Below are 14,320 nucleotides of genomic sequence, written 5' to 3' on the forward strand. Positions count from 1 at the left end.
CAAGTTATTTTTGGGTCCTTGGTGGATATAGCATCTAATGTTCGTGTGCATGTAGGTGTGATCTATGCTTCTAATTTGGTAAGGGATAGATATAACTTGTGGTGTAGTTTGGTTGATGTATGCTCTACTTAGAAGTGTCCTGGAACTGTTATGGGTGATTTTAATGTTATTCGTAATAGTTTGGAGGCTTATGGTGGTTGTCCTAGTTTGGGAGAGATGGAGGAGTTTGATAGGGCTTTGTTGGACACGGATCTGGTTAAGCTGGGTATGCTGGGGAACTAGTTCACTTGGACTATTAAAGTTCAGGGGAATGGTCCCTTACGTCGTTTGGATCGTTGTGTGGTTAATGAGGCTTGGATGGTGGCTTATCCTTACTTGGAGGTTAAAGTTAGTTTGTGGGGGATTTCTAACCATGTCCACTTCTAGTTTCGAGAGGTGGGGTGAGGTGAGGAGTCGTCCTTTGCCCTCGTTATGTTATTTTAACCATTGGGCAAACGATGGTTTTATGGATACTGTTTCAGCTGTGTGGAGAAGGCGTCTAGAGGTTTCCCCTGTGGTAAGTTTCTTGAGGAATCTGAGGGCTTTGAAGCCAGTTTTGCATGTTTCTTTTGAAAGGCGTCTCTCTTTGTTGTCTGATGAGGTGCATGTGGCTAGATAGGTTATGGAGGCTGCTCAGGCAGTATTTGAGAAGGATCCCTCCTTAGAGTCATTATGTTCGGAGGCTGCCTGGGCCACTGAGGTATTCTGGTCGGCGGATAGATTGGAGGAGGCGTCTCTTAGGCAGAAATCCCGGGTGAGATGGTTGGAGTTAGGTGATCAAAATTCGACGTTTTTCATCTCTCCATTCGTTCTTGGCGTAGTAGGAGTGGTTTGTTTTCTATTGTTGATTCTGAGGGTGTTCGACAGTCTTCTCATGAGCGAATGGCGAGAGTGGCTGTAGATTTTTTTCCATGGTAGTTTGGGGTCTCAGTCTGTAAGGTATAGGGATCTTACTTCTCAGATTTGGGATATTGTGTAGTTCAACTGGCCTGGGGAGTGTGTAGAGGCTCTTGGTCGTCCAGTGATTATGGAGGACGTTCAAAGAGCTTTATTTTCTATGAAGTTTAGGAAGGCCCCGAGCTTTGATGGGTTCTCAGTGGATTTTTATAAATCTGCGTGGAGTGTAGTTGGTGATAACTTTTGTGATGCAGTTATGAATTTTTTTTTAGTCATGTTACCTTCCTTGTGGAGTTAATGCCACTGTTATCACATTTATTCCTAAGCGAACTGGTGCTGAGCGTGTGGACGACTTTTGTCCTATCTTTTGTTGTAATGTGGTGTGTAAGTTATTTCGAAAGTTCTGGCAGAAAGGTTATGGGTTTGGCTTCCAACTTTCATTAGTGGTAACCAGTCTACTTTTGTGTCTGGCAAGTCCATTACTCATAACATTCTTTTGTGTCAGGAGCTTGTGGGAGGTTATCGGTTAAATAGGGGGAAACTGCAGTGTGTGATGAAGGTGAATCTCCAAAAGGCTTATGATTCAGTGAATTGGGAATTTCTGTTTGGAGTGCTTCTGGATATTGGACCATTGGTACTCTTGTACAGTATGTTGGTTGGGTGCGGGCTTATGTCACATCTCCTTCTTTCTCTGTGATTATCAATGGATCTTTTGGGGGTTATTTCCTGGGTAGGAAGGGATTGAGACAAGGTGATCTGTTATCTTCTTTTCTGTTCGTGATGGTAATGGAAGTTCTTTTGAGGTTGCTAAATAAGCTCCTGTGTGGTTTGGGTTCCATGACCGTTGTGAGCCTATTAGCTTGACTCATTTGGCCTTTTCTGATGATCTCAAGATTTTTTGTGCGGCTGACCAGGGTTCTTTGGATTTATTCAGGAGGGTTCTGATGGATTTTGTGGAGATGTCGGGGTTAGTTGCAAATGCGGAGAAGAGCTCTATGTTTTGTTGTGGGAGTGGATTCTATTGAGGCTGAGTAGCTTCCTACTTTTATGGGGTTTGCTCTTGGTTCTCTGCTTGTCAAGTGTCTGGGGTTACCGTTGTTGGTTGGTCGTCTTAAGGCTGTGGATTGCGGTCCGTTGATCTAAAGGATTACTAATCGTATTAGGAGTTGGGCGGCCCATTCACTTTCATTTGCTGGGAGGTTGCAGTTAATGAAGTCCATCCTCCAGTCATATCAAGTGTTCTGGTCCAACATCTTTGTTTTGCCTGCTTGTGTCTCTAATGAGGTTGATCGACTTTTACGGGCTTATTTATGGAGAAGCAGGGTAGAAGGTCATGGTGGTGCATGGGTTGCTTGGGATGAGGTTTGCTTATTGAAGGGTGGGCGGTGGGAGGGGGGCAGGGGTTGGGCATTAAGCATGTGGAGTCGTGAACCAAGCGACTATTATGAATCTTCTTTGGCTTCTGTTGGTTAAGTTCGGCTCTTTGTGGGCGGCGTGGATGGATGAGTATGTTTTGAGGGGGCGATCTTTATGGGCGATTCGGTGTGAGGCTGGGAGATCCTGGTGCTTGAGGGCTCTCCTTCGTTGTCGGGATAAATTCAAGTAGTTGGTTTGTTTGAAGGTAGGTGATGGGAAGAGGTGTTTTGTGTGGTGGGATCTGGGGTCGCCTGGCGGTGCACTTTTGGATACGTATGGTCCTATGGTGGTGTTTGATGCGGCGACTAGTAGGGAGGCGCGATTATCGGATTTTCTGATAGAGAAGAGGGTTGTAGGTGGCCTTCTGTTTCATGTGAGTTGCGTGAGATTTGGGGTTTGATTCAGGTAGCGAGGCCTAGGGTGAGTGGTGAGGATTATTGGGTGTGGGTGCCGAGTGCTAATGGTCAATTTTCTATTGCGAATGCATGGGAGAGTTTGCATCATCGTCGTCCTAGGGTGTCTTAGGCGCGACTTCTATGGTCTCGGGGTGGTATTCCTCGACACTTTTTTGTGCGTGGCTGGCTGTGTAAGATAGGTTGGGTACTCGGGATTGGGTTAGGAGGTGGAATATCTCGTCTGATGGTACGTGTCTCTTGTGTGTGGGGGTTTGGGAGTCTTGGGATCATTTATTCTTTGAGCGTGGGTTTGGGAGAGAGGTATGGTCGAGCATGTTGTGTCTGGTGGGGTCGTATCATCGGGTGGCAGGGTGGGATGTCGAGCTGAGTTGGGTTTGTTGCGTGAAGGCGGGTAAGGGGGTACGAAGTAAGTTGTTTCGAGTCTTCTGGTGTGCTTCTATTTATTATATCTAGTAGGAGAGGAATCGTCGGTTTCATGGAGGTTGCCCAAGGATGGTGTCTGCTTTATTCCATCTTATTGTCTCTATGGTTCGTGCTGTTTCCTAGCGGGTTGATCTTCTTGGTCTTCTCTAGTTTTTATCAATGTTCTTTCTTCATTATTGTGTTTGGTCTTTTGTTTTCTTTGGATGTTGCCCTCGGTTTGTGGGGTTTGTTTTGTTTCGTGACTGTTTCTCTGGACGGTTATTCTATTTTCTTTTGCTATGGCTTTTGATCTCTGGTTCTATTAAGAGCTCGGTCTTTGTTGTTGCTTTGTTTGTTGTGGTGCCTTGATCCTGGGCTGTGGGATCCTCCTATTGTTGTATAATAATATTACCTATTCAAAAAAAAAAAAAAAATGTAAGCCTATGAAAAAAGGTCAACAATTGATTACAATTAGAGTTTTTTTTTTACCTTCATTTCTAATTCCAACCCAAAAATATATAATCGAAATCAAGATAATAAATAGAAACCAATGTCTCTTCTGAACAACACCTTGTATGAAAATTGTTGAAATATTTTATCTGAGATGAGTCACAATATTCACCGTAAATTTCTTGACTTGGCTAGTTAGTTAATAGAATCTATCAAGGGTTTAACCACATCCCATTATTATATAACATATTATTAACTTAATCTCTTGATTTAGAAAAACACAAGATTTTTTACAAGTTACAACAACCTTTGGACGTCCTAAAAGGGTGTATATAATGATTTATTTTGCTATCTTTTCCATAAGACATTAGAAAGACGAACAAAAGATACCAATCCCTAAGGATCCTAAATGGGAAGAACATTACAAGTCATTGTATGCTTAATGCTGATATTTATGTTTTCATCCCTTTCGACTTATTCCTTATCTTTATCAACTCGAGGAAGATGAATCCTTGATTCTCAAACATGATGTCGAGTTAAGCTAGTATGTGTGAATTGACCTTCCCATACCTAAAGCATGTTGGTCGAAGGCCTAAACCATCGACCATTAAAAGAACTTGCTAACGAGGCAATCAAGTTGAAGTTTAATTTTGTGCGTCTCACATATGCAACACACATATTTACTGTTATGCTAATAGGACAATTGAAGAGAACTTTGACCTTTTAGATTCTAAATAAGCCAAAGTTGGATTAGCTCAATGTGACCCCTTTGTGTTGAACAAGACCATTGTCAAAGCCTATGAAGTTATTGTTGATGTATGCTTGGGGCGAGCGGTTTAATGGTGATAGCTGACAACTATATTAGCCAACCAAGGTGGTGGTGTTCTCTTGATGATAGCAATGATTATTTAGAAATCATAATTTTGACCCTCAAGAATGGTTACAAGGTTTGAGCTTAGTCACCCAACATTTATCAACAAATCAACGGTATGTAACCTTACAAGATTTTCTCACATTTTTTTTAATAAAAAAATGGACTCTTAGCATTTAAAGACTAGAAAATGTTGCATTATTTCATAACATTGAAACAAGATTCTATGGCATGTATAGGTGATAGCAACGAGCCTACGAAATGAGATACGAAGAACAATGGAAAATGCAAATGATTGGAACAACTATGTAACTCAAAGAGTAACAACAATCCACAACATAAACCCATATATTTTAGTGATTGTTTCAGGCTTAAATTATGACAATGATCTTCGATGTTTAAAAGAGAAGCCCTTGACCATAAAACTTTAGATAATAAGTTGGTTTTTGAGGTACACTTGTATTTTTTTTAGTAGAGATGAAAGTAGGTATGTACAACAACCATTGAGCAATATTTGTGCAAATGTTATCAATAGTTTTGTAGACCATGCAGGATTTGTAATGGAAGGACCAAGTCCATTTCCTTTGTTTGTTAGTGACTATGGTATGATCAAAGAGGGACAAATGATTCTGAAAATCGATACATGAGTTGATTCATAGCTCATCTTGCTAAAAAAGACATGGATTGGGCACTTTGGATTTGGCAGAGTAGTTATTATTATAGGGAAGTTAAAATAGAGCCTATAAAAGTATTTGGAGTCCTCAACGCTAATTACACTCAAATTCAAAACCTTAACTTTACTAAGAAGCTTCAGTTATGAAGCCATGTTGCAAGGTAATTTTATAAATTATTTTAATAATAAATAATAATGGTCCTTGAAATAAAATAGTTTTGTGACATTTTTTTTAAGTACACACAAACCATAAATTATTAAACCAATTTGTAAGTGTAAGATAGAGTTTGCGAATTTTGTGGCATATAGATCCAACCTCCAATGTATCATCTTCTTATGTTACGTATCATCCATAAAGTGGTCAATGTGTCAAAGCTTCAAATGGCAATGCTCAAATATTTTTGAGCAATTGCCCAACCTCAAGTTAGATGGAGTCATGGTGACGATGGGACTTCAATCATGATGACAACAAATGTTTTGTATTTACAAGCTAATGGAGAAGGCATTGGAGTATCTCTCTCAAGTGATTGCTTGGGTCAACAAAGCGTTTGGAGAGAAATTTCTAACAGTTATCTCCATTTGGGCACCATCACTCAAGATGGGAAGTGCCTTTGCTTGTAGGCTATTGAAAGCTCAAATTCTTCCAAACTTTGGACCAACTCTTATATTTGTACTAATGGCAAACCAAATTACCTTCAAGATACCCAGGGGCTGTTTAGGGTGCTGAGATGATATAGGATGGTGGGAGTTCTGATGTCTGGGGAGTTTTGATCGAGTGTGATTGAATATGTTCAAACACTGAGATGATATACGATACACGAAAGGAAAATGACGGTGAAATATTAAAAACGTTCCGAAAATGGGCCCACAAACAATTAAAATCGGTGAGATAGGATAATGAGCCTCCAAACACTGAGATGATATAGGATGTGAGGATATACCATCTCATGTTAGGCCCCCAAACAACCCAAAGTCAATGGTTTGAACTTGTGCAACCAACCCATTGTAATTGACTTTATATTTGTAACATTGATAAAGGAAAATTATTTATTAATTGTTGATTTACTATGGGAATGATTGTACGACCAATGCGACTTTGGGCCAACAAATGCGAGACAGTGTCTTACAATGAGCTGGTTGTTCACCTTCACCTTCACCTCTAAACCATCAACTGAAAAGGTTAAGAACAATGAAGAACTCATATTAGCCGGACAAGAAGAACAGTTTCTTCTCACAATAATTTTTCTCTAAAAAATTATGCATTCCTTCTTCTCAAATGATTCCAATCTTCTTTATATATTGCAGATGAACATGCAAAGAGGTGAAGTGTATGGCTTGCAACTCATGCTTGGAGAATTAATGAAGAGAAGATAATGGCCTTTGTGTGACCATGAAAATGAAGGTAATGGAAAAAATTCATTCTCCATTTTGTACAACATGCAAAAACGATTTTCACTTTTCTTTTAAAAACATAAAATGATTTCAAAACCATTTTAATTCAAAAATGAATTTCTTAAATGAATTTCATAAATTAATTTAATATCAAATATTAAATTAATTTTTGCACAATAATCATCTTCATATATTTAAATCATATTTAAATATATATTCTCTTGTTCCATTTAATTTGAATGTTTCAAATTAATTTCTCAAGCTACCCTAAAGCTTATCCATTTATGAGCTAGTAGGGGGACCTCGCGGACCTACAGATCATGGGCTCTAATGATTCCAGATTAATCGGTTAAATTCATTAGTCCGATCTAACCCCCGTTTGTTAACTAATGGGACACTCCACAATAGCCCATAGTTGAACTCCCCTCACTGTAGATATATTATGTCCACTTAATAACCATAATCAGTAAGTCGATTCTTCACAGGTTGTTTGTAATCACAGCTAGGTCAAAAATACCGTTTTACCCCTGTGAATACATCTTCTTCCTTAAGTTTCTACTAATCCTCTAATGAACAATTCTGATTCATAATCTCTATGAATCAAATCCTTTCTCTATCATGAGAAGGCGGAGCACCGATTGTTCAAGAACAACCTATCTGCTAATCCTAAATAGGGTAGGAGTGAATTCCATCTTGCAAGGCTAAGTCCCCAGCTATTCATCCGGTCTTATCCCCAAAATGGTAAGCTTATTGAGTAGTGTTGTTGGACTACTATCACCGTTTTCAGATCAAAGGATAATCCGGAACAAATATGAGTTCGTAACTAGCTCAGGATTAAGATCGAGTTAACCTAGGTTATAAAATAAATGAAATAGTCAGTTTTAACAGTAAACGGTCGTTATAAAGAAAAGTGACTATTTTCGTGGTCCAGTCTATATGCAAACTCATTGCATAGTGATAACGGGTAGAAATGCACGTTATCATAGTACTAAGTTCTTAAACAATGTTGGATTGCGTTGATGAAATGTGTTAAATTGCGTCTAAATTGTGTCCATTAAGCATAAATTCTATAATATTGTGATCGCATGCCAACACATTAGAGTAGTTGATCTTTACATTTTTGTGCAGAATATGCGATAACGCAATCCAGAGATTGCGATCATAGGAATACATTGGTTGAGCGCAACTTCACCGCAATACTTTGTGTTGATCGTGCTCGCAAACATTCGCCCAAGAAGAATCACCGCAACTTGGTCAGCACAACATGGTGGACAATTAAGAGCGATGGGATAGAAAGCTGACGGCAGTCGGATCCAAATTAAGTTGACAGCCGATAACGGTCACGAAGTACATTCAGCTTTATCGGTGACAATTATCCGACACATCAGTCAGGAATTAAAGTTGTCCCAATCATTCACCAAAATTTAAGGATAAGGCATTTAAGATAGAAAAGTAAGGAAATTAAAGAAAGCATGGAAATTAACGCAAGTGAATTAAATGAGAAATAAATTCATAAAGCATTGAAAGCAAGTTTAAGGAAGTCATAAATAACAAAATTCATGAAGCAATAACTATTAATTAAGAAAGCATGTAAACATAGAATTGAGATATGGACTGGAAGACAATTTTCCATGATGAACGCAATCCACACCTCTGCAGGCGATCAAGCTTGCCTACCCAATGTCTTCAAGGACATTGCTCATTCCCGTGAGATCCTGAGGCTTCGGAATTACTTGGCAGTGTTTCAGGTGTTCTATTATATAGTTCGACTGCCAGCTGCCCAACTTGGATCTCCAAGTTTCTGATTGAAGACGCTTGTGACTGCATAACAACATCGTTTTTCTCAATGTATTGCTTGAGCAGGGACTCCAATGAATTACCAGAGGTATTTGAAGAGGATGGTTGGTTTTGCGGCTGTCTCTGATGCCCTTGATTCTGGTTTTGGTGAAAAGGTAGGGGGTTTCCTCGATTCCCAGAGTTGCTGTTCTGATGGTTACTTGGCCCACCTTGGTTATGATTTCCCCCCCAAACGAAGTTAGGGTGATTCCTCCAACCAGGATTATACGTGTTGTTATATGGATTATTCTGGATAGCGCATACTTGCTGAGGGCTTGATGGGTACATTTCCACCGCATGGCTTCTCCATATTGGATGCAACTTATTGCGGCCACTTGTGCCGGCGCATTGGGTTGCACTGATCCTTGGGAGAGGGCACCTTGATTAAGCGCCATCGACTGGAGGATAGAGGCTGTCTCTTATACACATCTAGATGTGTATAAGAGACAGGCATGGCCTCCTCCATATTGGATGCAACTTATTGCGGCCACTTGTGCCGGCGCATTGGGTTGCACTGATCCTTGGGAGAGGGCACCTTGATTAAGCGCCATCGACTGGAGGATAGAGGTTACCGTGACCATTTGTGCGGCCAAAGTTGTCATTGTCTCCGCAAGCACAATGACAGTATCATTTCTTCTTCTGTCGGAGCCTATTCCTCCGTACCCGTCATCAACCCAGTCATCCATATTCCATGAGATGCGGTCAAGGATGACCTTGGCTTCAGTGTATGTTTTATCCATAAAACCTCCTGCCGCGGAGGCATCAGCAACAACTTGCATTGATCTATTCAGGCTATTATAGAACGTTTCCATCAGAACGCAATGGGTATCCCGATATGCGGACAATTCTTCACTAATATTCTAAATTGCACCCATGTGGTACTTAGGGTCTCGTTATCCATCTGCTCAAAGTTCAGCACATTCTTTTGTCTTCTTGCGTTGACTGCCAGAGGAAAGAACTTCTTCATAAACTGTTCAATTAACTGGTCCGAGGAAGTTATTTCATTTGGCTTCAGTGAATGAGCCCACCTCTTAGCCTCATCCCTCAAGGTGTAAGGGAAGAGGTAAAGTCTGATACCTTCTGGGGTAACACCAGGTATGGAGAAGTTACCACACATCTCGACAAAACTGGTCAAATGGGCATGTGGGTCTTCACCTTGCAGACCACCAAATTGCCCCGTATTCTAAATCATTTGGAGCATGACCGATTTAATCTCGAATCTTGCATTCTTCTCAACTATCGGACGTGAATTCCAGGCGAGAATTCATACAGATTAGGCTCCGCGTAGTTCCTCATTGGGATGTTGTGGTCAGCAGCAAGGAAAACGGGATCTTGCGCTGGTTGGCCCACCCCTTGATTCACTTCGGGTACCTCATTATTATTGTTTTTTTCTGCCATGTTGGCTCTCTTTCGCCTTGCTCTATTCTGGTGTGCTCTTGCGTGAAATGTACGCTTGATCTCTGGGTCAACTTCGAATTCTGGATCAGTTCCAGTACTCATAAACCGTCAGACTGCTCTTCCCGATAAACAGTCAGTACAAAAAGATCTGTCCTGCAAAATATCACAAACGTACTCAACACTAACCATTACCAATCCCTGGAAATGACGCCATAAACTTGATACGCTTGGAATGGAAATGTGTACTGTGCATGCATGATAATGTGCTACAAGCTCATGTTTCCATAAACTTGTAATGCTATTTTTATATCTTACAACATATGAACAAATATGAATATGAATGAATGAACAAGTGTATGCGTTAAAAACATAAACTTGGTGAAAAAGATGGAATGTTATGCTGTGTTATTGCTCATGCACACTTTATGCGATACTACTTCTAAATATGCGTTGTTAACTATATGCTTGTTATATGCTATAGAGTAATGCGTGTCACAAGTTTTCTTGCGCTGAAACCAAGTATAATTCCAATATAAGTTTCTCAGAATAATCCGAGGTTGAACACAGGGATTGTTTTCGTTAATGTGTTACTTTTGTGATACATGCGACCGATTTTACAATTAATAAAAGATTTGGTTTGTACATGAATTTAAATTGCGATAAACATAAATTGCATTGATAAAATAAAAGTACGTTAAAAAGGTAAATTCTAAACTAACATGATACAAGATACAAGATACATGACACACGATACTGAGTTCGAGACTGACTGTGAAGTTTATACAAAGGATCGTGGTGTGCGATGGCAAGTATTTATGGATGAATCAGAAATAGGAAGAATAAATAGTAAAAACATCGCAAGTTTATCAATTGAGTTAAAGATATAAATAAGGTTCTGCTTTCCCTTGTTGTACACCTCTCGGTGATTGGCCGCGTTCCCATATCTCTATGGTGAAACAGGGATAAACGTGATGAACGCAAGATTGTTTCCATCTCTGGAAGTACTTCTCACTTTAGCTAATGCATTCTTCCAACCCTCCCTTGATAGGCAGAATAACATCTTCACTTCTACTCTCACAGGTGAAGATGCCATCTAGCATACTTTAGCTAAACACAATTATTTCCTTAACACATATTAATTTACTTGCTTAATTCTTACTAATTATCCAGGGAATTAAGAAAATATCATGGAGAAAGTGAATCATGGATGAACGGAAATAGACAGAGAGATGATAATGGAAATGATCATAACAATTAATACTAAGATTAAGCGTCTGATACATGGTGTGAATGATAGAGTAAAGAAGATGAGTACAAGTGATGAAAAAGAAATAGAAACAAATACAGAAGAGTGTCAACATCTTAACACAGATCTGGACGGAGGTTTTGCTTTTCGGCGTGTGGAATGGATGAAGAAGAGAGCTTCTCTCTCAGGCTTGCTCTTATGGTGGAAGTGACCTTTGTATAGAGCTTCAACGGCGGGGATTGAAAGAATTCCTTGCTTGGAGACTCACCTCTCGGCCTTGTCTTTTGATTCTTCCCGGATCTTCTCTGGAAATCACTTCAGACCAGTTTCTCTCTCAGATCAGTATACACGTTTCTATGTATTCCAGTACTCAAGTATCAAGTCTCAAGTCTCAAGTATTCCTATATTCTCGTATATCTTTCAATGGAATTGCAGAAGCTATTTATAGGCGAACCTTTGACTCTTTGCAGTGTGGTCCCCACTTTATTGTTAAGGCAGTTACGGAAATGGTGGACTGAATATTCCTTCTGTTACGCAATCAATCCCATTAGAAATGCACAATTGACAGCTGTACACGCGTCTGAATCCTCTGCAATTGCGTTGCTCTTTTACATCTTCGATCTATCTTCGCATGCGGTGTTTTTTTTTATTACCGCATGCAGTTGAATTTGCGTTGAACGCTAAGCTCTTGATCGATTGTCACATGCACCGTCATTGCGTTGATCGTTTCTCATTCTTGATTGACGGGCGCAATGCGACGTAGATGCGTTGTTCATTTTATCTTTGAGCCATGAACGCATGTGGTGACTTGATTTCCTACAAAACAGACTTGAAACATTCTATTCTACCATCGCAATGGTGTCAGTGGACGTATTGGACAATTTATAATTCTCGCATTTCTTAGCCAATTTTCATACTATCGGCGTATCTTTTCTTCCTTTTAGCCGCAATATCTAAATAAAATAGTATAAATAACTTGTATTTCTACAAGTTATCAGGTAGTCTAAGGACAGGATCTAGACTTGGGAAGGTCAGGTCAGAATCTTGGTTTGGAAGAACCAGATTAGAATGCATAAACGAGAGATAGGCGCTTAGGAATGAGCACTATTTGTTATTAACGCATCGCATGAATCTTAGCAATAAGATATGATTGTATGCGGTCACCTTTCTTTCATGCATTTGGCATCAACACATAGGACAAGAGTAGAGACTTAGGGATAAGCTCTATGGACATTTTGCATTCAACACATGCGTCCTAGACTTAGGAGCATCGCATTTACATGGGGAAATGACTTGCTGTGCATGGTTGTAACATGATCCCAAAGTTTGACGCATTCCCGAGTAATGCTAGCTAAAGATCTTCTCAACCCGTTCATCGCATACTCATTTCATCTATCAACGCAACTCTCTTTCTCAAATCCGCCGCCTTTATTTACTTCTTTTTCATCAACGCAACAACACACCCACACTTTATTTATTACTTGGTTACCACAAAGTTTTCATAAACATTATCAACGCAACTATTTTCACAAGTCCCTGTGTTCGACCCTGGACTTAGTAAGAAACTCAGAGGAATTTACACTTGAATTCCGCTGGGCAAACTTGAGTGCACAATGCAATCCATCAACGCATATACTTCATAAATACGAGCATCAAGTTTTTGGCGCCGTTGTCGGAGACTTTAGCAAAATAGTTGTTAAGGGTAATTTTTGTGATTTCTTTGCAGAACTCTTAATCTCTGGCGAACTACAACCTGGAGATTGAGAGAACATTTCGAAGGAGAACTAACGAGACCGCCAATAGCAACCACAATCCGATAAAGAAGAGATGGCGGAGCAACCTGGAGGAGGAGCACCAAATGATAATAATGTTATGGCGAATCCGATTTCGTTGGCAAACGATCGCAATAGCCCATTAGGGACTATGCATTGCCAAACCTCTATGATTTCTCTTCGGGAATTATGAGGCCTGCTCTCGACGAAAATAGATTCGAGATGAAATCTGTGATGCTACAGATGATCCAGACTGCAGGTCAATTCGAAGGAAGGCGTGGCAAGGATCTGCACGCCCACCTCCAAATTTTATTGAAATCTACAATACTTTTTGTGTTCCCTAACATCTCTATTGAAGAAGTTCGACTAATGTTTTCCCATTCTCTCTCTGTGTCAGGCCAAGAAATGGGCTTGTTCGCTCGAATTAGGAGAGTACTTCTTGGGAGTAGGTAGTGGAGAAATTCATGAAAAATTATTTTCCACCTACCGAGAACGCAAGAGGAAGAAAGCTTATTACTAATTTTGAACAAGATATGGATGAATCGCTCAGCGATGCTTGGGCGAAGTTTAAAAGGTTAGTCCGAAATTGTCCACATAATGGCTACCAGACTGCCTTCAAATGGAAATTTTCTATCACGCGTTGAATCTTGCTTCGTCGACCACTGCCAATGCCGTAGCCGCTGGTGGTCTGCTTGAAAAACTTACAAGAAGGCAAAGAATATTCTGGACCGCATCTGCAAGAACCATGAAGACTGGAGGGAGAGTGACCAGAGAATTGAGACTCAAAAATTCTGACGCAAATAACGGTGCCAATTGTTTCGTTACAAAACCAAATGACCGCAAGACGAATTTGATTCAAGGAATGGCGATCAGCGCACCCAACACCACAAGGTGGGCAAATTAACGCAATAAGTCAAAACCACCAACAAGGTGTTCGACTTGCGGTGATGGGCATGCAATGGAAGATTGCCCGCAAAATGCCATAAACCAATCTGTATATTTTGTAAAGAATAATCCCTTTTCAAACACTTATAACCACGGGTGGAGAAACCATCCCAATTTTGCTTGGAAGAATTAACAACAAAATTTTCAATCTGTGGCGCAAAAGAAAGGGCCACCAGGATTCTTCCAACGCAACAACGGTCAGCAGAGCAACCAAGCAAGTAGCTCACAACAACCAACACAATCTTCTTCTCTAGAGAGCCTATTGAAGCAATATATAGAGAAAAACGAGACAATGCTTCAAAGTCAGGCTACGTTCATCCACAACCTTGAATTGCAAATGGGCCAAATTGCAAATGAGCTGAAGAGTCGGCCGCAAAGGGCGTTGCCAAGTTCTATCGAACTTCCACACAATGCAGGAGGATCAGGTAAGGAGCAATGTCAGGTTGTGACATTGCGCAGTGGAAAGACCGTGGAGGGAGAAAAGAAGGATTAGAGTAGAGCAACTTCCATCGCAACCGAGCCTGAGATTGCGGTAACGAAGGAAGAGGAAAGAGAAAATGAAGCAAT

General features: G+C 40.3%; 1 pseudogene; it reads left to right on the forward strand.

Moving 5' to 3' along the window:
- The first annotated feature begins 4,029 nt into the window (after positions 1–4,029).
- On the forward strand, positions 4,030–5,896 carry LOC120083984 (annotated as a pseudogene).
- The last annotated feature ends 8,424 nt before the right edge of the window (positions 5,897–14,320 follow it).

The sequence above is a fragment of the Benincasa hispida genome, chromosome 8, assembly GCF_009727055.1.
Source record: "Benincasa hispida cultivar B227 chromosome 8, ASM972705v1, whole genome shotgun sequence".
Taxonomy (NCBI): domain Eukaryota; kingdom Viridiplantae; phylum Streptophyta; class Magnoliopsida; order Cucurbitales; family Cucurbitaceae; genus Benincasa; species Benincasa hispida.